The sequence below is a fragment of the Saccopteryx bilineata genome, chromosome 1 (genome assembly GCF_036850765.1).
Source record: "Saccopteryx bilineata isolate mSacBil1 chromosome 1, mSacBil1_pri_phased_curated, whole genome shotgun sequence".
Taxonomy (NCBI): domain Eukaryota; kingdom Metazoa; phylum Chordata; class Mammalia; order Chiroptera; family Emballonuridae; genus Saccopteryx; species Saccopteryx bilineata.
This window is the reverse complement of record NC_089490.1, coordinates 227,171,325-227,194,337: the sequence shown is the minus strand read 5'-3', so window position 1 is coordinate 227,194,337 and position 23,013 is coordinate 227,171,325. Positions and strand designations below refer to the sequence as shown.

Genomic DNA, 23,013 nt, shown 5'->3' with positions numbered 1-23,013 from the left:
AGCCGGGAACGCCCCAGGGTGGAGCCGAGCCTGGGCGGGGTCAGCGCCACTCTGGAGACCCGCTGAGCGGGAGTCACGGGAACCTGAACACGGAGCCGGAGAGAGGGACCGTGCACAGGACGGAACTGACAACCGTAAGCACCTGGGGCACGTGGTGCGGAGCTTTGGGGCCCAGCGGTGGGGGTGCGCTTCCAGGGTGCGCAGGACGGACAGGATCCGCGGGGCAGAGGGAGGCGCATAGGGGCCGGCCGGGCCTGGTGGCCACGGGCTGGGGACGTGGTGGAGCCGCGCCATCTGGCCGGCCGGGGCTCCAGTGTAACTTACAGACAGGCCTATGCTCCCACTGGTGTCGTGCGCCGCCTTTCCTCCCCACCCGCAACTGCACCCCAGTCTCAGGGACCTCGCATGCCCGCTCCTGGCACCAAGCCGCCCTCTGTCTCCGAGGGCATGCAGGAGGGGGAGGCCGCGCGGGCCCTGCCAGGAGGCTCGGGCTTCAGGCAGCGACTTCCGCGGCCTGTTGTCCGGGAGAGCAATCGCAGGGGTGCGTCCGGAACCCGCGGTGACACGCACGTGCTCGTCCTCGGAGTCCTACCACCTATCTCACGTCTTTTAGTTGCAGTGCGCATCTCTGCCTGCTGCCCCTGCTTTCCCCCTCTCCCTTCTCCTTGCTCTTCTCTCGGGAGGGTAGGCCAGCCCACTCAGCCAAGCCCAGCTTACAGAAGAGGAAACTTGGCCTTGGGGTTTATTAAAGTTAACCGTGGAGTAGGAGTGAGTGGTGTGATCTGATCAGGCTGAAGAAAAGCACCTGCAGACTCCAAAATCCAGCCTCCCGCCCTGGCGGGGGTGCATTGACCCAGAAACTGCAGAACTTGGCTTCTGGCCCCTCACTTGCCCGTGCCCCTTCTGCAGCCTCGCGGGTTGAATGTGGGGGCGCTAGCAATGTTGTAATCCTAATTATGACTCCTTTATTCTTGAAGTTGCGTCCCCCGCTTTACTCCACAGTATAAACTTCAGACTCCCCCAAACCTGTACCTATCCCTGGCACCTGGATGGACAGGCATCCTCTCCCTTCCCTGACCCCCCACCGAGGCTCTGGCAGCTCTGAGGTAGGATGAGAGGTGAGGAAACCTATGCATTTGGCATCTCAGTTCCCAGCGCAGCCCTTTGCCCGGGTTTGTGAGCTGTTATGAGAAACCATTGAAGACACTGGGATTTATGCCTATTTCTGTGCCACTGCAGCCTCCTCTGAATTCCGCGTGGTTTAAAATAAACATTTTCAGGAAACTCGGCTGCCCTTGCTCCAGAAAGTACCATTGTCTGCTGGTGCCCTGGTTACTTCCTTGAGGGAGTCTGGGCTTGGGGGATGTTGTGGGATACTTTCACTGGCCACACTGGGTCTGATTTAGCAAAAAGCTCTGGGGGTATTCAGAAGTTCTTTCTCAAATTTCCACTGCTAGGAGGGACACGTGATGACTTCCTCCTTTCTCCCCAAGGAAGTGTGGGCAGTGCTGAAGGACTGCTCTCTGCCCTAAGGATGGGGGCTCAGCAAGAAACACGCTCTCAGGGGTTTGCAGTTATGTGGGAGAAAGGTGGACAATAAACAAAGTAAATTTGTAAAATACGAAGTATGTCAGATGTGTACCGTGGAGACAATGGGCACTAAAGGGAGGAGGGGAGTGTCAGGTAAAAGAAGGCCTCTCTGAATGGTGGCATTTGAGTAACCCCTAGGAGAAAGGGAGTGGCAGGCTGCTATCTCTAATGACAGTGCCCAGGTGGAGGAAAGAGTAAGTGCAAAGGCCCCGTGGCAGTTATGTGCCTGGCATGGCAGAACTTTATGTCTGTGTATTCTGGGTGAGGGCCAAGCCACCACCTATATCCTCTAGTATAGGTGACCTACAGGACCCAGGTGAGGAAGGATAAACTGTGACCTCTCTCAGGAAAGTGAAGGTCATAGTTCATCCTTTCTCCTTTTTCGCCCAGCCTGAGAAGACTCCTCCATAGTTCCAGGAAAAGAAAGACACTCATGGGAAATAAGTGCTCAGCAAGGTAGCCAGGGTGAACCTCAAAGCCATCTGCTCCGATCCAGCTCATCTGTAAAATCCCGCACAGCTCTCAGCTCTGCCTTAAACACCCAGTTGTACAGACTAATGGGAGTGGATGTCAATGGGAAGTGACTGAATGTCCTAGGGCAGAGTGACTTTTAGAGAAAGGGATCCGGCCACTGGAGTAAATGTAGTGCCTCCCCAGACCCCTCCTGTGGTGTCTTGGTTCATGTTTGATGTCTAAACCCAGCATCCTCTGGAGCTCACAGGGAGCCCCCGTGTCACCAATGTGCAGTGCCCCTCCCGTCCACATAGAACCCAATATGCCAGAATTTAGTTGGTTGTTCTCCTGACACCTTGACTTCCCTTCCAGTATCCTTGCCAGGCCCAGACATGTGAAGGCAGGAGCTACCCAGACTCCACTTCTTCAGTACTCAGAGACATAGAACATAGCTGGGCTTGCAGAATACAGAAGGGTTAAATGTGAGCTGGTTGCCACTGCTGGAGAAATAGCCCCAAGCATAGCCAATCTGGGGCTGGAGCAGGCACAGAGCAGGCATGTGGGAACTTGCGGGGCCTCTAGGAGCTCATGCTCAAAACCTGCCTCTGATAGGGCCTGGATTCCATTGTTAGCGAGTCATTCCTTTGAGAGGCGATACAATGATGTGGGAAGAGAACTGGCATAGAAGGAAGAGCCCATTCCTTTCCTAGCTCTGCCATTAACGCCAGCCTCCCAGGGCCTCAACCATAAAATGGTGAAGGAGGGCCATCCAATCTGCAAGAATTTGCAGCACTAATCTGTGACGATTCTGTAGGAAAGGAATTATGTAGGTGGAGAGTGGGGAGCGGTCAGTTTGGATGAGGCCTGAATGGGCCCTGCGGCATCTGCCAGGCACACTGAGGGCAGCTGAAAGAGAGCGAAGGTCCTGGCCCTGGGGTGTGGGAGGTGAACCTGGAAAGAGAGCAAGGGGGAGGCAGAGGAGCCCCCGCCCAGCCCAGCTGGCCTCCTGGAGTCCCCTGTGGGTGAGCTACCTGGGGCTGTTCTTGGCCGATGTCTGATGTCCACTGCCTTAGGAGCAGAGGCTCTGGGGGCTCTGTGGTAAGGTGGGGAGTCTGCAGCAGGGAGAGGCACCCCAGCAGCTCCCCCAATAGGGAACAAAGCTTTGCCAAAGGTCCAGCCTCCCCTTTCCCGGAGGAGAGAGGAGTGGTGGGTGCTCTGGGAACAGCTGCCTCTCACCAGGATGGAACAGTGCAATCCAATCCTTGGTTATGCAGTTGACCCTTGGACAACACAAGTTTGGACTGGGCGGGTCCACTTACACATGGGTTGTTTTCAATAATTATATTGGAAATTTTTTGGAGATTTGCGACAATTTGAAAAACCTCGCAGACGAACCTTATGATTTTCTTAACATTTTCTCCACCTTACTTCAGCGTAAAAATACAGTAGATAACACATATAACACAAAATACATGTTAATCCACTATTTATATTCTCAGTAAGGTTTCCGGGCAGCAGTATGTCATTAGTAGTTAAGTTTTTGGATAGATAACAAAAGTTATATATGGATTTTTGACTGCACGAGGTGTCAGTGCCTCTACCACCACATTGTTCAACAAAAACATAACTAAACACACAATTGTGCAAACCAACTTCAAGGGGAAGTGGCCTCTTCTATCACCAAGGTCTATTTACTTTCCTGAGCAGGGTCATAGTTCACCCTTTCTCACCCTGAGAGCTCTGTTCTCTCACTCTCTAACGCCTACAGCATTCCTTCAGATGGGCTCACAGACCCACAGACCTGGAGGAAGGCCTTCATACCCACTGGTCCCTGCTATCTGTCTTTGGCTCTTGTTGCCTGGCTGGGGCAGCGGGGGGGGGGCACTGGACGGACACTATTCTCATGAAGAGCCAACTTAGTGCATGGTCAGGCACAGCAAAGCTATACCCGCTGGGCTCTCCAAGGTCTAAGTAAGAGTGCTTGCATTAGAGGGGAAAACTTTCTTCTCTCTGAGACGTAAAGAGACTTTCCAGAAGATTCTCTAGCTAACCCGGACCACAGGAACAGAAGCTTTTGGAAAGATGAATACATAGACTGACTGAATTCAGATGTCTGCCTGGTGCTTACTGGCAGAGTTAACTCAAGCAAACTACTCAGCATCTCTGAGCTTCATTATTAAATCTCTTTAAAACAGAAGAACTACCCCAGGGGTCCCCAAACTATGGCCCGCGGGCCACATGCGGCCCCCTGAGGCCATTTATCCGGCCCCTCCGCACTTCTGGAAGGGGCACCTCTTTCATTGGTGGTCAGTGAGAGGAGCATAGTTCCCATTGAAATACTGGTCAGTTGGTTGATTTAAATTTACTTGTTCTTTATTTTAAATAGTGTATTTGTTCCCGTTTTGTTTTTGTTTTTTACTTTAAAATAAGATCTGTGCAGTGTGCATAGGGATTTGTTCATAGTTTTTTTTATAGCCTGGCCCTCCAATGGTCTGAGGGGCAGTGAACTGGCCCCCTGTGTAAAAAGTTTGGGGACCCCTGAACTACCCCTTACTACATGAGATGATATGTTTAGTGTTCCCAACTCCACGTCACAGTCCAAGACTTCTCTGGGCTTTGTCACCGGAGGTTGTGGTGTCCAGGCACATACTGAGGCCCCAGGAGGTTTTGAGAGTCTCCGCCCAATGGCCCATGTGGCTCCTTGCTGTCAGTCTGGGCTGCAGGGAGCCAACGGCCAGGAGCAGAAGATCTGAGTGTCTCTGTGTGATGTCAGAGAGCCACGCAGTGCTCCTCAGAGAAACCAGGGAGGGACTCTCCACCCTTCCTCAAGGGTCACCACCTCTGATTGCCTCCAGCAGCATGGCGTGGGACTTGCCTTTTTCCATGGAATGCGTGACCTTTGCTACATTGAGTGGTGACTTTCCGGTGCACTCTTATTATTAGAAGGGGAGACACTGGACCTTTGAAAAGTAAGGAAATCACCTGGTTCTGGTGCCATGCCCCATGTGTCACCCCTGTAGTGACCAGGGCGGCTCAGGAAGGCTGACTCTCCTGCCCTCTGGGGGAGGAAACTAGGACCTTTGATTGAACGCCAGATATGTTTTCAGCTTTTTGTGACTTCTTATTTATTTCTTTTTGCAACCTAGATTTTTGCCTCAAGCAAACTAACCCCATCAAGATACCATCATTCCAGAACATTCCTTGGAACTCTCTCTGGCCCCGTCTTTCGGGCTATTCCACAGGAAGCACCCAGCCCTTTTGCTCTGTCCCAGGCAACAAACGGCTCAGGTTACTGAGTCAGCGCCCTGCTACCAGCACTATCCTGTTACACACTGTTGAGGAAGCTTCCAGATGGAGATACATTGTTGAGAACAAGCTGACCTGGGGGGAGGAGAGAGGGGCAGAGTGTGGGTAATGATGGAAAAGGAATCAAATAAGCATATTATATGGCCCACTCCTATTATCCCCTAGTATATGAGTCTTTCTCTACTCAAATAGAAAATTACCAAGTATTGAAATTCCACAGAAAGTAATGCTTTTTCCTCAGAGGTGGTGGACTGTGTTCCACTGGGTTTTTTCCTCTGGTTCATTGAAAACCATTGGAAACTTGACAGCTCTTTTTTTTTTTTTTTTTTTTTTTTTGTATCTTTCTGAAGCTGGAAACGGGGAGAGACAGTCAGACAGATTCCCGCATGCGCCCAAACGGGATCCACCCGGCACGCCCACCAGGGCGAAGCTCTGCCCACCAGGGGGCGATGCTCTGCCCCTCCGGGGCGTCGCTCTGCTGGGACCAGAGCCACTCTAGCGCCTGGGGCAGAGGCCAAGGAGCCATCCCCAGCGCCCCGGGCCATCTTTGCTCCAATGGAGCCTCCCTGTGGGAGGGGAAGAGAGAGACAGAGAGGAAGGAGAGGGGGAGGGGTGGAGAAGCAGATAGGCACTTCTCCTGTGTGCCCTGGCCGGGAATCGAACCCAGGACCTCTGCACGCCAGGCCGACGCTCTACCACTGAGCCAACCGGCCAGGGCCGACAGCTCTTATTTTAACGGGCAGATCAGGAGATGAAACAGGACTTCACATGAAACTCCCTGAGTATGAGCACGTGAACCCTTCCCTGTGGGGAGTGTCTGGTCTGCCCTTGTGTTATATAACTTCAAGCTGGAAGGTTGTGCAAACGAGTTAATGCTGGCCACCAGGCAGCTGGCTCCCGACTCCCTGAACATGTTCACCAGGTCAACAGTCACCAAGTGTACTCTTTCTATCAATACAGTCCATATAGCGAGTCAGGGGACAGGGAGAGTCCCTCTAAGGCAGAGAGCAAAGTCCTTTCACTCAGGCCCCAGATCAGGGCTCCCCCAAGTGGGCTGGCCCCTCCTCACAGTTTTTACTTCTTTCATTCCCCTTTCTTTTTGCCTTTAAGCCATATTTTCCCTTTTCTCTGGTGCTGGCATGAGCCTGGACTCCCAGGGCTTGGCTCCAGGTCCTGCAGGGAGATAAACAAGCCCAGCTCCCTTGCACTCAGCCTCGCCCATCCTGAGTCCCTGAGCCACTGGAGTCATGGGGAAGGGCTATGGGTGGAAGGCTGGCACAGTGCTGGGCTGTGCAGGCCAGGGAGTCCCCCGCGGTTCCCCCCCAATCTGTGGTGGTCCAGCCTACACCCAGAGTGGTCTCTGCTCTGGTGAGTGAGCCTGGGAGTTGGGGGACACACTTCTGGGAAGCTCTAGGGAGCCCCAGAGCTTGGGCGGCTATCAACAGTGTGTTGGAGTTGGTGGCAGGAACGTCCCATTCTGTGTTGCCTTGGCAGGCTGGCCCCAGGGTGGAAGGGAAGCCATCTGTTTCTCCCTTTGCTGGATGTTCATTTTGCCTTCCCCAGGGAGGAGCTGCGAGACTGGCAGGGTAGGTAGGGGCCCAGGTCAGAGGAAGCACACAGACCCCCACGCTCACCCCCACTGTTCTCTCTGCCTGGCACCCCAAGGGCACAGGATACCACCATTTCCCCTTCCTCCCTCTGCCCCACAGTTCACTGCCCAGGCACACTTCCCACACAAGGAGCCCGAGGTTCTCGCACTCATGTGAGTCTGAGTCACGGTCAGGAAAACGTCAGCCAGCAGAGTAGAGGGAGGAATCTCACAAACACGACAGAGCCTGGCCCTGTCAGCAGACCCAGGCTGTGTCCACCCTCTCACCTCTGTTACCAAAAGGCATTTGGCCATGCAGTGGGCAATGCACTTGGCCCGAGGCCAGGTGCATGGTAAGGGCTGAACTGGAGGTAGCTGGTACCTTTCTATGATTTTAGGATCATTTTCTGGTTGTGAGGGTCTCCCCACCCACCTTGGTTCACAGGGAGTGTCCCAGGGCAGGCCAGCAGGCCCCACACTGTGTTCAGCAAGACCCTGCATCTGATCCTCATCTTTTTTTATCCAAAACCCTGATATTTAGAGTGCACCTGGCATAACGGTTCTCCAGTCTTTTGGGAAGAAACCTGCCATAGGATTACTTCTTTGTATTCTAACTGTAAACCTACTTTTGCTCGCCCCTGTATAATTCCTCAAGGAGCATTCAGCCATCTTTTTGTTCAAAAGTTCTGACAATTTTCTACACTGTCATTCAAACAATCTTTGAGTTTATTTGTTCATTCAACAAATATTTACTGGGGACACCCAGGGGTACCAAAGCGACACAGTCTCTACCCTCAAGGAGCTTACTTGCAGTAGGGGAGACCAAGAACAGTCACATAACCACACAAATGCAATGGTGCCAAGGAGAGGTGTGCCCTGCTGAAATGGGTCAGGACGAACACTTGATCTTCTGAAGTCTGACGGGTGAGCACATGGTGTAGGAGGAAGCACGGTAAGACACGGACTGCAAGAAGGTGGGGAGCGGACTGAAGTCTGGGGGAGGGGAGAGGTGGGCAGGTCAGACCACACAAGCTTTGAAGGCTACATTAAGCAGTGTTGCTTTGTCCTAAGGGCAACAGGAAGTTATTTAATGTTTTGAACAGGGAGAGTGACATTCCCAAAATAGTCAGACTGCAGAGTGTGTTGGAGAGGGTGCCGCAGGTGTGAGTGGACTGGGTAGGGGGCTTTGCTGTGATCCAGGGAGCTCACAGGAACTTGGGTGGGGCTGTTGTGGTGGGGATGAAGTCAAGATATACACTGCTCACAAAAATTAGGGGATTAGGGACGTGCAGATACTCCCATACTTTTAGCCTTTTGTGTAGTGCATTCTCACCAATAAAATAAAAGTTGGTTTTGCATCTAATTTGTATAATTGAACAAATTTCTTTGACTTGTTTGCTTTTCTGATGTTCTTGTTTAATAAAAAAAATCAAATGCATTTTTTTTATCGCTCATATTCATTTTGAAATATCCCCTAATTTTTGTAAGCGGTATATTTTGAAAGAGTTGCCAGAAGTTGTTGCCTGAGCCATGTGGCAGCAAGAGCCATATTCACAGAAAGAATGGCCCCTGGGGACACAGGTCCTCTGGCAGCCACTGCTTCTCCGTCAGCCTAGCCAGCTTTGTTTACCCATTTGCACACTGTCACCAGGCCTCTGGCCCTCAGATGCCCATGCATTTCCACATTAACCTTTGTTACAGGGCCTCCTGGCCACTAGAAAGTCACGCAGCAGACATCCCAGCTGCAGCCGCTTAAGCGTGTTATGCGCAGCTCACGTGTCATGAGGGTGGCTGACTCACTGTGGAAGTGGCACCACAGGTCTGTCACTATTATGGTTTTTCATATTTTTAAAAGTATATCATTATTCTTTTTTTGAGTAGATAGTATATGCATTTGCTAAATGTGATTTTTTTAAATGCAAATGCTTATTCCGTGAAAGTTTATTCCCTCCTTGTAGGCGGGCACCGATATGTCTGGGTGTGCTCCAGACACTGTCTTCAGCGCAGATGTGTGTGTCCTCTGGTGCCCATTCTACACGTTTTTCTGCACCCTGCTTTTTTCACTTAGCTGTGTGTCATAGAGATCTGTCCATATCGGCATATAGAGTTACCTTTTTTCCCTTCTTTTTTAAATTTTTATATTTTTTACAGAGACAGAGTCAGATAGGGACAGACTGACAGGAATGGAGAAAGATGAGAAGCATCAATCATCAGTTCTTTATTGCGACACCTTAGCTGTTCATTGATTGCTTTCTCATATGTGCCTTGACCACGGGCCTTCAACAAACTGAGTAACCCCTTGCTCAAGCCAGTGGCCTTGGCTCCAAGCTGGTGAGTTTTTGCTCAAACCAGATGAGCCCTCACTCAAGCTGGCGGCCTCGGGGTCTTGAACCTGGGTCCTCCACATCCCAGTCTGACGCTCTATCCACTGTGCCACCGCCTGGTCAGACAAGTTACCTTTTTTTCTTCACCTTCTGCATAGTATTCACCGTAGGAATACATCACTGCTTATTTCACCAGCCCTCCAACTGGTGAACATTTTGATTGTTTTGACTCTTCTGCTTTTACAAATAAAATTTTTTTTAAAAATCAGTGAATATACTTATAAGATTTTATATAAATGTAAATTCAGCATGTTGGGGAGATAAATTACTAGAACTAGAACTGCCAGGTCCAGGGCCATCTGTATTTTACATTTTGACAGGTGTTAGAAAATTGCTTTTCACTCAGGGTTTTTGTTTTGTTTTGTTTTTATTTAAAGAAGCAGTGAATCCTTGGAGCCAAGTAGGACAACATCCTTTTCGGTCCTCAGTAGGGATGGCTCCGTCCCTGACACCAACCCTTCAAGGGGCCACCCCCTGCATTGCATCTGTCCTTTGAGAACATACCTGTATGTGCCTGGGTCCTCAGGAATGCATTTATTTATCATAAAGTGTTTCAGAGATGGAACATTAATATAGCCATTGAAAAATTTGAAGAGCAAGCATTTATTCTTGAGACTTTGTGCACTGGGGATCTGATATATTTTCTTTTCCCCCTGACTCTCTCAGTTAGTTAGGATTATGTTAGGCTTAAACTTAAAATATATAATAGTGGCTTAAACAATACAGAAGTTTATTTTTCTGTCAGCTAAAGGATGTTTGGGAGTAAATAGTCCAAGGCTGAGCTGGTAGTTCTATGGTGAATCAAAACTCCTTCTGTCTTTCTTTGTCATCATTGTACCTATGACTTCCATCCTCAAGATCACTCATGGCCCAAAATGGCTACCAGAGTCCAGCTCATCATGTCTACATCCCAGGAAGTATGACTAGGAAGAGGAAGGGCAACAGGTGCCTATTTCCCAGCTGAGTAAGGGTTCTTGACATAGTCATTCACACATATGCGGGACCCATGTCTTGCTATGCAGGTTATGCACTAGACAAACTTGCCAACTTAAAAAAAAAGTTGTAGGCATAATAAAGAATAAAAAGTTTCATTTGAGCAGAGGAGGAATTACAATCTAGGACACAGATTCATTTAACAACATAAACTGTGCTCCAAAGGAAACAAGAAAAGAATTTATAAAGGACAAAAACCGAAGAGCTGCCCTGGCCAGTTGGCTCAGTGGTAGAGTGTCGGCCTGGCGTGCAGGAGTCCCAGGTTTGATTCCTGCCCAGGTCACACAGGAGAAGCGCCCATCTGCTTCTCCACCCCTCCCCCTCTCCTTTGTCTCTCTCTACCCCTCCTGCAGCCAAGGCTCCATTGAAGCGGAGTTGGCCCAGGCGCTGAGGATGGCTCTATGGCCTCTGCCTCAGGCGCTAGAATGGCTCTGGTTGCAGCAGAGCAACACCCCAGATGGGCAGAGCATAGCCCCCTGGTGGGTGTGCCGGGTGGATCCCGGTTGGGCGTATGTGGGAGTCTGTCTGACTGCCTCCCCGTTTCCAGCTTTAGAAAAATACAAAAACAAAACAAACAAAAAACGGAAGAGCTATTACAATTTCCACGTAAATCTTCATTTACATGGCTAGGTCAGCTGGGATTGGTCAGGCCCATTATGTACATGAAGGATGCTGGCTGTCAAAATGAACTGATCCCTTTCAAGGTGAAGAATGCAGACGGTGTGACCACAAAGAGGAGGTAAAGTCTATCTATGTCCATGTAGCAATCGTGAGTCCAGGATGTTTGTTGCTCAGCTGTGAGAACTTAGCAATAGGTCAGCCACTTAACAATAGTTCCTTGGACTGAGACAGGAGATGCTCAGAGGCCCCATCTCCTCAGTGAATACCTGACTCCACATTAAGCGACACTCTTCACAAGTCTCATCCCCTTTTATGTTCTCTGTGATCACCCATTCGCAGCATCAACATCATGGATATTTTTATTGACCGTGACTTTGTCATCACCTAATCACTTTGTCATGCTGAGCTACAAGGAAGGCCAAGAAATGTAGTGTTTGGCTGGGCTCATCCAGCAAAAAAATTCCATTGCTAAGAAAGAATGGAACAGAGTTGGCAGCGTGACACGCTCTCAATCTGAGGTCCTGTCTGCTGGGCCAAGTGAGCTTGGTAAGGGTGGCTGGGCTAGAGTGTGCATTTGGTGTAATCTGCCACCCAGGTCATTTTTTCCTCGATGAACCATGAAATGCTCACATCCCCAGGTCTCGTTCCTTACTGCTCTTGGCATGTAATTTACAGATTATTTGACTTGCCAACACAACTTCTAAATTAAGACTCCTCCTGGGTCAGCTCCATCATGATGAAGTAACAATTTATCCAAGAGATAAGGTAGGGACGTCTTTCAGCGAATACAGAAATAAATGTAAACGGCTGCACTCTACAAAGCTCGTAAAGTCGATTCAGACACTGAACGTGGACCTGATTCCCGCGGTCCTCCGCCTGCACTGTGCACTCACTGCTTCTTTCTTCTGTGCCTTTGCACATGTGCTCTTCCTCCCTGCAGTTGGCCCCATTTTATCATTATTTTCCGCCTGGCAAACTTCTATTCATTCTTAAAAACCCTGCTCAGGCACCCCCCTTCTCTGTGAAACCTTTGTGGCCGACTTAACTACGCCTACTTTTGCACACTTCTCTTCCATCTGTGCATAGTCGTGCGCCACTTACTGACGGAGATACATTCTGAGAAATGAGTTGTTAGGCGATTCTGTCGTGCGAACATCACAGAGTGCACTTCCACAACAATTCCAGCTGGGAGAGCCTGCTATGCACCTAGCCTATCGCTCCTGGGCTACAAGCATGTGACTAGCCCAAATAACACAAGGTTAAATTAAACCAGAAAATTTCACAATCAGTAATGTGATAAACAGGAGGTGAGATGAAGTACAAGGCTGCTGCTGGCTAACACAGCACACTATTTTACTGCATTTTTTTTTTTATAAATAGAGTACACTCTAAAATAACGATAAATAGTATAGTGAATACATACACTAGTCACATGATCATTTATTATTATTATCAAATATTATGTACCTTACATAATTGTACCTTACATACCAGCATTGCCACTGACACGTGAGTCATGCATTGTGCCACGAGGACCCTAGGTGATAGGAATTTTTAAGCTCCATTATAATCTTATAGTATCACTGTCATTAATGTGGTCTATCATTGACCGAAACGTCATTATGCAGCACATAATTGTGCTTATGTTATACTGATCACTAAAAGGGTACTGTCTGTTGATCTGTTTGTCCTACTGTGACATGAACCCCTGCAGGTACAGGGCCGTGTCTTAGTCCCATATCAGCAAAGAACCTGGACCACAGTCACACACAGAGTCTGCTGAACCACCCTCTGGTCCAACAGAGCCTTTCTAATGCACAGATCCAACTCTATTTACTTTAAAAAAAAAAACAATTCCTTGATACTTTATAGACCAAATTCAAATTACAGAAAAAGAGTTTCCTCGAGCTTTTACTATCAATCTTAAAATGAACGATATGTCTTAAAACTTGTATTCTTGACCCAAGCATAACTGAAATATTAGGTTGTTATGAAACTTATGTGCCGTTTAACAGTGCCAGGGAACAAAGCACCTACTTTATTTGACATCCTATGTTTAAAAAATTGGCCTTTTTTAACCAGAAAGACAAAAGTAAACTAATACACTGCTTTACTTGAATTATCTGTCCCTTTCAAATAGTTTACATTTAGTTGGTCTTTTAAGGGTAATGGTCATCACATTGCTCAGCTAGCTTCCTCAACTTGAACTCATTCAGATTTTTTTCTACATTTCATAAATGCATGCCCAGAACTTGACCTCGCTATAGAATGGGGGAAGTTAAACCACATAGAACATCATGTCTTATCTGAGTCAATTATTGCTCCTCAGATTTCCCTCTAAGCTCAGTCTCCTATAACTAAATGACTCTTGTCCTCCAGTTAGTGTGTTAAAAAAAAATTAGTCTGGGGAGGGTGCTGTGGGGAGGGGAGCAAGGGAGATGTTGAGGGGGATACGGGGGGGGGGGATGCATTTGGGGCGACACAGAATCTATGTAAACACAATAAATTAAAAGCAATAAAAATTTTTAAAAATTAGTCTGCTTTACAACAGAAACTACATTTTTGCCTGACCTGTGGTGGTGCAATGGATAAAGTGGCAACCTAGAATGCTGAGGTCACCGGTTCGAAATCCAGTATGTTCAAAATCTTGTATGTGTCTGGTTAAGGTACATAAAAGAAGCAACTAAAGTTGATGCTTCCCATTCCTCCCTACTCCCCCCCCCCCCTAGAATAAATAAAATCTTTTTAAAAAGAAAACTACATTTTCCTTACTAGGCAAGCTAATCATTTTTTTAGATAAGATACTGTGGCTCCGAGGAAAAAACAAACAAACAACAGTTTCATTCAGAAAGGCTCCCTTCCCCACCACCCACCCCATCAGCAAGTCTTTTGTCGCTATTCTGGAAAAGTGCACTAAAAAACAGAACAACAACCTAACTGGATAAAATGTATTTCTGGAACTTCTGAGGTGGGCCAATAAGCTCTAATGTCAGGGGCTGGCACAGCAAAGTAGGCACTCCTATTTTGTATTGTATTACTTCTGAATTTTTCATAGTGTATCCTAAATGGCAATATTTTGAAGTGATTAGAGTATTTTCTACACAAGCAGGGGCCGACCACATGGAAGAGATAAAGATAGTTCTCCTTGGAAACGTGGAGGCTTAGCAAACAGAATTCTAACCCCTAATGCTGAGAATACGATTTCTTTGGGCAGACAGAAAAGAAGAGCTAATCCTACCCCCAGGGACGTGTCTGGCGAAGGGTTGATAACCAAAAATGTACATGGCCTGTGCTGTCCCTCATCCTCCCTGGTCAGTCCTTGGTGAGGACACACAGGAAGGACAGCAGGTGCCCAGACCACAGTTGTCCATACCACGCACTTTGTAACTTCCAGCCTACTAATGCACACAGACTGTGATGGGGCCCCAGGGAGTGGGCTACATAATCTAACAGGGACAGAGTCCCGCTGGGGTCTCCCCCAGCACAGAGAGATCCGACACAGCAATAAGGGACTTGGCAGAGCACCTGCTTTGAGCCAGGCATCTTCATAAACAGCTTGGGGGGTCGGCATTAATATCCCCATTTTACAGACAAGTTCATAGAGGCTCAGTGGTTTGGTGACTTACCGAAAGCCCCTCAACTAGTAAATGGTAGAGCTGAGATTTGAACTACTTGAACAAGGAAGCAAGCTAGAAGCTCTCTTATTGTAAACTCCAAGGTTTACAATGGTCCAATTCTTAACATCAAAGGTAGTCAGACTTGTTGTTTGGGAGAGGAGGTCCCATGGAATGGCAGCTCTACAGGTAAGCCAGGCTGGCTCCTCAAATGGTAACACCCAGGTGGGCCACCATGCTTCCCCAAACTCACAAGGTATTTCCATAATATATACTTGATGTATGGTGGATTGGGAGGTAAATAACATGTTCCCAGGGATGCAATGGTCAGGTCTACCTCTGGCTGACTTCTGAATCAGTAGTTCTCACTGAGTAAAGGATCAGACCCCACGGGGGTTGCCACAGTTGAGGGACAGCACAGAGATGGTGAGGAGGCCTGATGACCATGGCCACCCCAGGTTCAGAATAGAGCATTCCCGCGGTGACTGCTCAGTGCACCCCTGAGCGGTCAAGACACCTGCCAAGACACCGGTCAAGTTCTGCTCTGCAGGTCTCTCTTTTCTAGGCTGCACACAGACCTATCTATCCTCTTCTGCCCATTGTAATCACTGGGGAGCTTTAACATGTATGAGTGCTTGGACCTGAGCCCCTACCACCAAAGGAAAACATTCTGATGTCTCTCTTTATAGATAAGCCTTGCTTGTCTTTGTCCTGTATTTAATGGAATCATATGGTATATCATCATGTGTGCTTGCAGATTCTTCATTCTTGTTCCATGTATTACATTGAATGGACATGCCACAGCCTGTGCTGGATGGCCATTTGGGTTGATTCTAGTATTGGGCTCCTATAAATAGTGCTACAATGAACATTCTGTTTCGTGACTTTGGGTAAACATTTTGGGAGAGCCTAGACCTAGAGGTGAATTGCTGAGTCGCAGAGTTTGTATATGTCTAGGTTTAGAAGATTCTGCCAAAAAGTTTTCCAGATTGATTGTATGAAAGTCTCCCGTTACATTTTGAGGTAGCCTACTTTCTCTCTGGGACTATGACCTCGATTTCAGCTCTGAGAGTATCCTCCACATACTCCCTGCCACCTGAAAGGTAAATGTCTTCCAGTGGCAGGGATGGGGGCCCCCAGCTTCCCAGCTTCAAGCGGAGCACCTCAGTTTGTAGAGCACTGAGCCTGGGGCAATGTGGAGACAGAAGAAACAGAAGATCGCATTCCAGCTGGAGGAGGATGATGGGGAAGGCACTGGCAGGGAGGTGATCTGGAAAGCACGGAGCACTGCCTTGGCTCCTTGCTGTGGGCTGGTGAAGGCCGTGAGGGCAGTGGGAGCCACGCAGTCCCCGGCTCACCAATAAGCCCTGGTGACCTTGTGCAGAGTCATTCAATCTCCCTAAACCTTGGCCCACTCTCCTTATCGTGATGGGCTTGCCTATTACGGCATTAGTTCAGTGGTTTATGGGTCCTCTTTTATAAGCAAGGCACGATGGGGATTTAGGGCTGAAAAGGACATAATCCCTGCTTTCTGAAAGCACACAGTTTCACATACATTAACATCCTCCCCACCAATCTAAGATGGCAGCGGAGCAGCTGGGAGTTACACTGACCTCCCAGGACCAAACCAAAATTACAACTAAATTACAGAACAATCAGCCCGAATTACCAACTGAACTACCTGAATAGAAGTTTTATAACCAAGGATTTACAGAAGAAGCTTCATCAAGACTGGCAGAAACAACGGAGACATGAAAAGGGCTTACCCCACACTCATATGCCATGGTTGAGAATCCAGAGAGCTCTCAGCTGCAGAAAGTTCCCTCCCAGGAGCTGGGGATGCCCGGCTCCCCAGCCTAGAGCAGAAGGAGGAGCCCACATAACATGTAGCTGTGAAAAACAGCAGTGATTTCATCAGCTAGGGACGCCAGGGAAAGAGAGGTGAGTCTGCTAGAAACCCAGGTGCCCTCTTAAAGGGGCAGCACACAAAATCACATTCACAGGTCCTCACTCTGGGTTCTGGCTGAGGGACAAAGGCTCAGAGCAGACTGAGCCATACAGGGAGAGACTGGGTTGTGTGGCCCAGGGAGAGGACTGGAGGGACAGCCACCATTGAGTTCCTCTCCCACACAGCCCATCTTTCCTGGGTTGAGCACTCCCCTCCATATTGTGTGAGCACTAGTCCACCCGGCCAACTCCCTGCAGTCCCACCCTGCCAAGCTCGCGCCCTGGGGAGGACTCTGCTGACAAGAGCCGGCCTGGTTCCACAGTGCAGACTTTCTTGAAAGAGTCTTGAGGAGATCCGGGCAGCTGTGGGGTATCAGAGACGTACAAGGAGAGGCTGCACTGTGTGGCTCCAAGGAAGGGCCATTTTTCTCTCCCATACTCACCAACCAGCTCTACCTGTCCAGGACAGAACCCTCCCTCCACACAGGCAAATCCTGGTCTGTTTGGACCTGATGAACTGTACAGGACTCTCCTGACAGCTCCCTGAGACCCTTCCAACCACAAAGGTCCGCAGGCCCCAGGCAGGTAGCGGCTGGCCTGGGTGTACCCTGGGACTTCTGCTGAGTGGCTTCAGACCCACCACTGGCACCAAGTTTGTGTACCACCAGAAGCTCTTTCAGTGACTGAGCCTAACAGGCAGTCGACAGGCAGAGGCGATTTCAGGGTACCTTGGGTCTTTTGCTGACCAGCCCCCAGGTTAAGTACTGGTGGATGCTGGCCATAGTGTGTAGCTTTGGCCCCCCTCTGTGCACACCTAGGTCCAGTAGAGGCAGCCACAAATTGTGAATTGCTTTGTAGCTCCTACCAGGTAGCCCAGGGAGGGTCACAGTCAGCACCTGACACTGACCTACACTGCAGTCCTGCCCAAGAGGCCAGAGAACCAACACACCTGGTGGCAGGCACCAGACCGTGCTGGTGTCAATCCCACTTTGTGTGGTCAGCCTCCACAGAGCAGCTTGTATGCTGTGGTCTAGATCAATCCTCATAATCAGCCACCCTGAGGGTCACACACCGACAGGCCAACAGCAATCAAGATTCAACTACAACAGGAGAGCTCGCATAACCCACACAAGGGACATTACTGGAGCACCTAGCCCAGGTGATCAGGGAGATTGCATCACTGAGCCCCACAAGACACTTACTCCATAACACCACCCTACCAAGACTACCTAATGCACAGAAACAAATGCAGAGAGGCAGCCAAAATGAGGAATCCAAGAAACATGCCTCAAATGAAAGAACAGAAAAAATCCTCAGAAAAAGAACTAAATGAAATTGAGGCAAGCATCTACCAGATACAGAGTTCAAAACAATGGTTATAAGGATGCTCAAGGAACTTATGGATGAACTCAGTGAGAACTTCAACAAAAAGATAGTAAGAATAAAAAAGGACATAGAAACCATAAAAAAGAACCAATCAAAAATGAAGAATACAATATCATAAATGAAGAATACACTAGGAGGAATCAACAGCAGATTAGATGAAACAGATGATCAAATCAGCAATTTGGAAGACAAGGTAGCAGAAAACAATCAGCAGCAAAATGAAAAAATAATTTTAAAAAATGAGGATAGTGCCTGACCAGGCAGTGGCGCAGTGAATAGAGCGTTGGACTGGGATGCCGAGAACCCAGGTTCAAGACCCCGAGGACGCCAGCTTGAGCGCGGGCTCATCTGGTTTGAGCAAAAAGCTCACCAGGTTGGACCCAAGCGCACTGGCTCGAACTAGGGGTTACTCGGTGCTGAAAGCCTGCGGTCAAGGCACATATGAGAAAGCAATCAATGAACAACTAAGGTCTCGCAACAAAAACTGATGATTGATGCTTCTCATCTCTCTCCGTTCCTGTCTGTCTGTCCCTATCTATCCCTCTCTCTGACTCTCTCTCTGTCTCAAAAAAATAAAATAAAATAATTAATTTAAAAAAAATGAGGATAGTTTAAGAGACCTCTAGGACAATGTGAAGCATAACAACATCTGTATCATAGGGGTGGGTACCAGAAGAAGGAGAGCAAGCAAGAGATTGAGAACTTATTTGAAGAAATAATGACTGACAACTTCCCTAACCTAGTGAAAAAAAAAACGACAACAAAAAAAAAATACAGATCCAAAAAGGACAGAGATTTCTAAACCAAATGATCATATCATTAGATGCAGAAAAAGCAGCATTTGACAAAATCCAACACCCATTTGTGATTTAAAAAAAAAATCTTAATGGCCTAACCTGTGGTGGCGCAGTGGATCAAATGTCGACCTGGAACACTGAGGTTACCAGTTCAAAACCCTGGGCTTCCCTGGTCAAGGCACATACAGGAGTTGATGCTTCCTGTTCTGCCCTCCCCCTCTGCTCTCTCTCTCTCGCTCTCTCTCTCTCTCTCCTCTCTAAAATGAATAAAGTCTTTTAAAAAAACATTAAAAAATGTCTTAGTAAAGTGGAAATAGGGGGAACATACCTCAACATAATAAAGGCCATGTATGACAAACTCACAGTTAACATCATATTCAGTGGGGGAAAACTAAAAGTATTTTCCTTGCCCTGGTCAGATAGCTCAGTTGGTTGGAGCTTCATCCCAAAGCGTAGAAGTTTCTAGTTCAAACCCTGGTCAGGACACATGCAGGAGCAGATCTATATTCCTGTTTCTCCCTCTCTCCCTTCCTCTTTCTCTAAAACTAATATAATAAACATTTAAAATAAATAAATAAAAGTATTTCCCTTAAGATCAGGAACAAGACAGGGATATCCACTGTCACCAATCTTATTCCTCATAGTAATGGAAGTCCTAGCCACAACAGTGAGCCAAGAAGAAGAAATAAAAGGCATCCAAATTGGAAAGGAAGAAGTAAAACTGACATCATTTGCAACTGAGATGATACTGTATATAAAGAACCCTAAGGATTCCACCAACTACTAAAACTGATAAATGAATTCAGTAAGATAAATATTCAGAAATTTGTTGCATTTTTATACACCAATAATGAACAGTTAGAAATGGAAACTAAGAAAACAATCCCATTTATAATTGCACAAGAAAAAAAAAACCTAGGAATAAATTTAGCTAAGGATGTAAAAGACCTGTACTTAAAAAATAAGACACTGAAGAAAGAAATTGAAGATAATATAAATAAATGGAATCATATGCTGTGCTCATGGATAGGAAGAATTAACATCATTAAAATGACCGTACTAGCCAAAGCAATCTATAGATTCAACACAATTCCTATCAAAATACCAATGACATTTTTCACAGAACTAGAACAAATAATCCAAAAATTTATATGGAACCACAAAAGACCCCAAATAGCCTCAGTAATCTTAAGAAGAGCAAAATTGGAGGGATCACACTTCCTGATATAAAACTATACTACAAGCCTATAGTAATTAAAACAGCATGGCATTGGCATAAAAACAGACACACAGATCAGTGTAATAGAATAGAGAACATAGCCTGACCTGTGGTGGCACAGTGGATAAAGTGCTGATCTGGAATGCTGCAGTCGCCAGTTCGAAACCCTGGGCTTGCCAAGTCAAGGCACATATGAGAAGCAACCTCTATGAGTTGATGCTTCCCGCCCCCCCTTCTCGCTCTCTAAAATCAATAAGTAAAATCTAAAATAAAATAGAGACCTCAGAAATAAACCCTTATCTATATGGCCAATTAATCTATGACAGGGACAAGAACATATATATAATGGAGTAAAGACATTATTCAATAAATGGTGTTAGGAAAATTGGACAGATAACATGCAAAAAAGTAAAAACTAGACCATCATCTTTTTTTTTCTTTTAGACCACCTTCTTATACCACATGCAAGAATACACTCAAAAGGATTAAAGACTTAAACATAAGACTCAAGACCATAAAAATCCTAGAAGAAATAGGCAGTAAAATAATTGACATTTCTCTTAGCAATATTTTTTCTGATATATGTCCTTGGACAAAGGGAACAAAAGAAAAAATAAACAAATGGGACTATATCAAACTAAAAAGTTTCTGCACAGCAAAGGAAACCATCAACAAAATGAAAAGGCAACCTACTGAATGGAAGAAGATATTCACCAATGATATGTTGATGGGTTAATATCCAAAATTTATAAAGAACTCATACAACAACACTAAAATAAAAAATCCAATTAAAAATGGGCAGAGGACCTGAATAGACACTTCTCCAAAGAGGACATACAGATGGCCAATAGACATATGAAAAGAGGATCAATATCACTAATCATCAGAGAAATACAAATTAAAACTACAATGAGATACACCTCACACCTGTTAGAGAGGCTATTATCAAATGAACAAACAAGTGTTGGGGAGGATGTGGAGAAAAGAAAATCCTCATGCACTGTCGGTGGAAATGCAGATTGGTGCAACCACTGTGGAAAACAGTATGGATATTCCTCAAAAAGTTAAAAGTGGAACTGCCTTATGACCCAGTGATTCCACTTCTGGGTATACTCTATCCAAAGACACCTTGGATGCAAAGTCCATGAGAACACCCTTCCCCAGAGGATCATACCCAGGCAGGCAACTTGGGTATCCAGCCTTCCACATGGGACCAACTGACTAGTCTGCGAGCAGAAAGAGGCTCTGGGTCTCTCTGCTCCCCTGTTACCTTGGAGATGGTGGTTTCTCTTTGCCGTTCTCAATCCTTTGAAAGAGCCAAGGTTCTTCCCATCTTCCCAGGATGCTCATTGGGATACCATGGAGAGCAAGACAGACAGATGGACCAGACTTCTTAGAGTTTATAGTGCAGTCTAGGACAGGGGTTCTCCAAGTGTGATTCCCAGAATAGAAGCAGCAGCAGCACCTGGGAACATGTTTAAAATGCTAATTCTCCTGCCCTACCCCAGAGCTCCTGAATCGGGAACTTGGTTTAACAAGCTCCCCAGGTGATTCTAAACCACATCCTAGAATTGCAACACTGATCTATAGTGTGAGTCCTCAGCTAAGGGCAGTTTCCCACTCCCTCCCCCAGGAACATTGGGCAGTGTCTGGAGACATGTTTGGTTGTCACGGTTACGGGAGGGGGGTGCTATTGGCTTCTAGTGGGTAGATTCAGGGATGCTGTTAAACACCCTATAATGCAAAGAATGAGAATTATCTCCTCTGAAATATCAGTTGTGCTGAGGTTGAGGAACCCTGCCCTAGAAGAGCTATGACAGAGGGCAGGGAATGCAGCGACTTTTCTCCCCTTATTCCAGATGTGTAGCAACCTGGAGAGAGCACTTACCCCCAACCCCCACCCCACCTCAGTTTCCACAGCTATGAAGTGAAAGGGTTGGACTCAAGGTTGCTGAGTTATTTTCCAGCTTGGGGGGTTCACTGGCTCCAACCTAGCCCTCTTCTTCCTCCTAGGTACCTTTTAGGCAGAGAGGGACCTTGGGGAGGGGAGGGCTCTGTCACCTACCTAGTGTCACCCCTTCCCCAACCCAGGCTGCTGCTACCAGAGTCCAGCCAGCCTTGGGTTTCCTGGGGAACAGTGCCTTCTCCATTGTGAGTGATGCTTGCTTCCATTGGCCCAACCCCAAAGAGCCCACCCTGGGGAAGAAAGAGAGCCACCGGCTGGCCCCCCACACTCACCTGCTTTGTGCAGGGAGCTGGGTAGACAGAGCAGCACGTTCTCTCCTAAGCTTCAAACCTTCACTTCTACTCTAAGTAAAGCATCAGGCCTGGCCTGGGAGTTCCAGAGGCCTAAGGAGAGCCGCTGTGCCCTGCACCCTCTACGCCCCCGGCGGTGGGCGGCTTGGTTCTCGCTCCCAACCGGGGAGCCGGGGGGAGGGGGGGGGAGTGGAACACACGAAGTCGAGCTCTCATTGGTCGAACTTCGAGGCCCCGCCTCTTCTCGGGGATCACTGACTTGCCACCTTTTCCCCCATTGAACCTCTGCTCCAATAGGCCAGGACGTGGCGGGTCTTGTTATTTCATCTTTCGGAAAAGAAATGTAGACCTTGGAAAAAGGCTGGGTCCGACGGCCGACGCTCCCGTGCAGTCGTGGCTTGCCTGGCTCTGGGGTGTGAAGCTAAAAACAGATGCGTGAAGGGAAACAGAAATATCGGGGGGCGTGCAACCTGCTTAGTAACAGGGATGAATGCTTTGGTTACAAATTCTCATCCTCACAACTACGGTGTGATTTGGGGCAAAACCATTGCCTGCCCTGACTCTTGCATTACATACATGAAGAGGAAAGTCAATTTTGACTTATTCTGGCTCCTTACTGGTTGGATTTGTATGGTACGTCCTTTAGCACACCCCTTGAAAACCCACAGGCAGACAGCCAGCGCCTGTTACGGAGGGCTAACCTAAAACACCTTCGTGTACATTTAATACCCGCTATTAAATAAAGAGCGTTTACTGGGTGCCAAATTAGCACAATCCTGTAAAGCCCCCTATGTAATCCAAGATCAGTGGCTCTAAAGCACTGATCTTGAGCCGAGTAGTAATATTCTTATTATCTAAA

At 47.6% G+C, this 23,013-nt stretch overlaps 1 protein-coding gene and 1 long non-coding RNA gene across 3 annotated transcripts in view; one reads left to right on the top strand and one right to left on the bottom strand.

Annotated features, from left to right (window-relative positions):
* The window catches only part of EPHX1 (epoxide hydrolase 1), a 33,840-nt gene continuing 10,827 nt past the window's right edge, over positions 1 to 23,013 (top strand). Inside the window, exon 1 of one of the 2 annotated variants that reach the window (XM_066237356.1) lies at positions 1 to 151. The gene's annotated coding sequence lies outside the window, so the exon portion shown is untranslated. The remainder of the gene's footprint in view (positions 152 to 23,013) is intronic. The other variant, XM_066237366.1, reaches the window with a different exon arrangement.
* Positions 5,337 to 22,259, bottom strand: LOC136320318 (uncharacterized). Its single transcript, XR_010728303.1, has 3 exons — positions 22,137 to 22,259; positions 21,169 to 21,363; positions 5,337 to 5,424 (listed from the first exon to the last, which is right to left on the bottom strand). It is a non-coding gene; the product is annotated as an uncharacterized lncRNA (long non-coding RNA).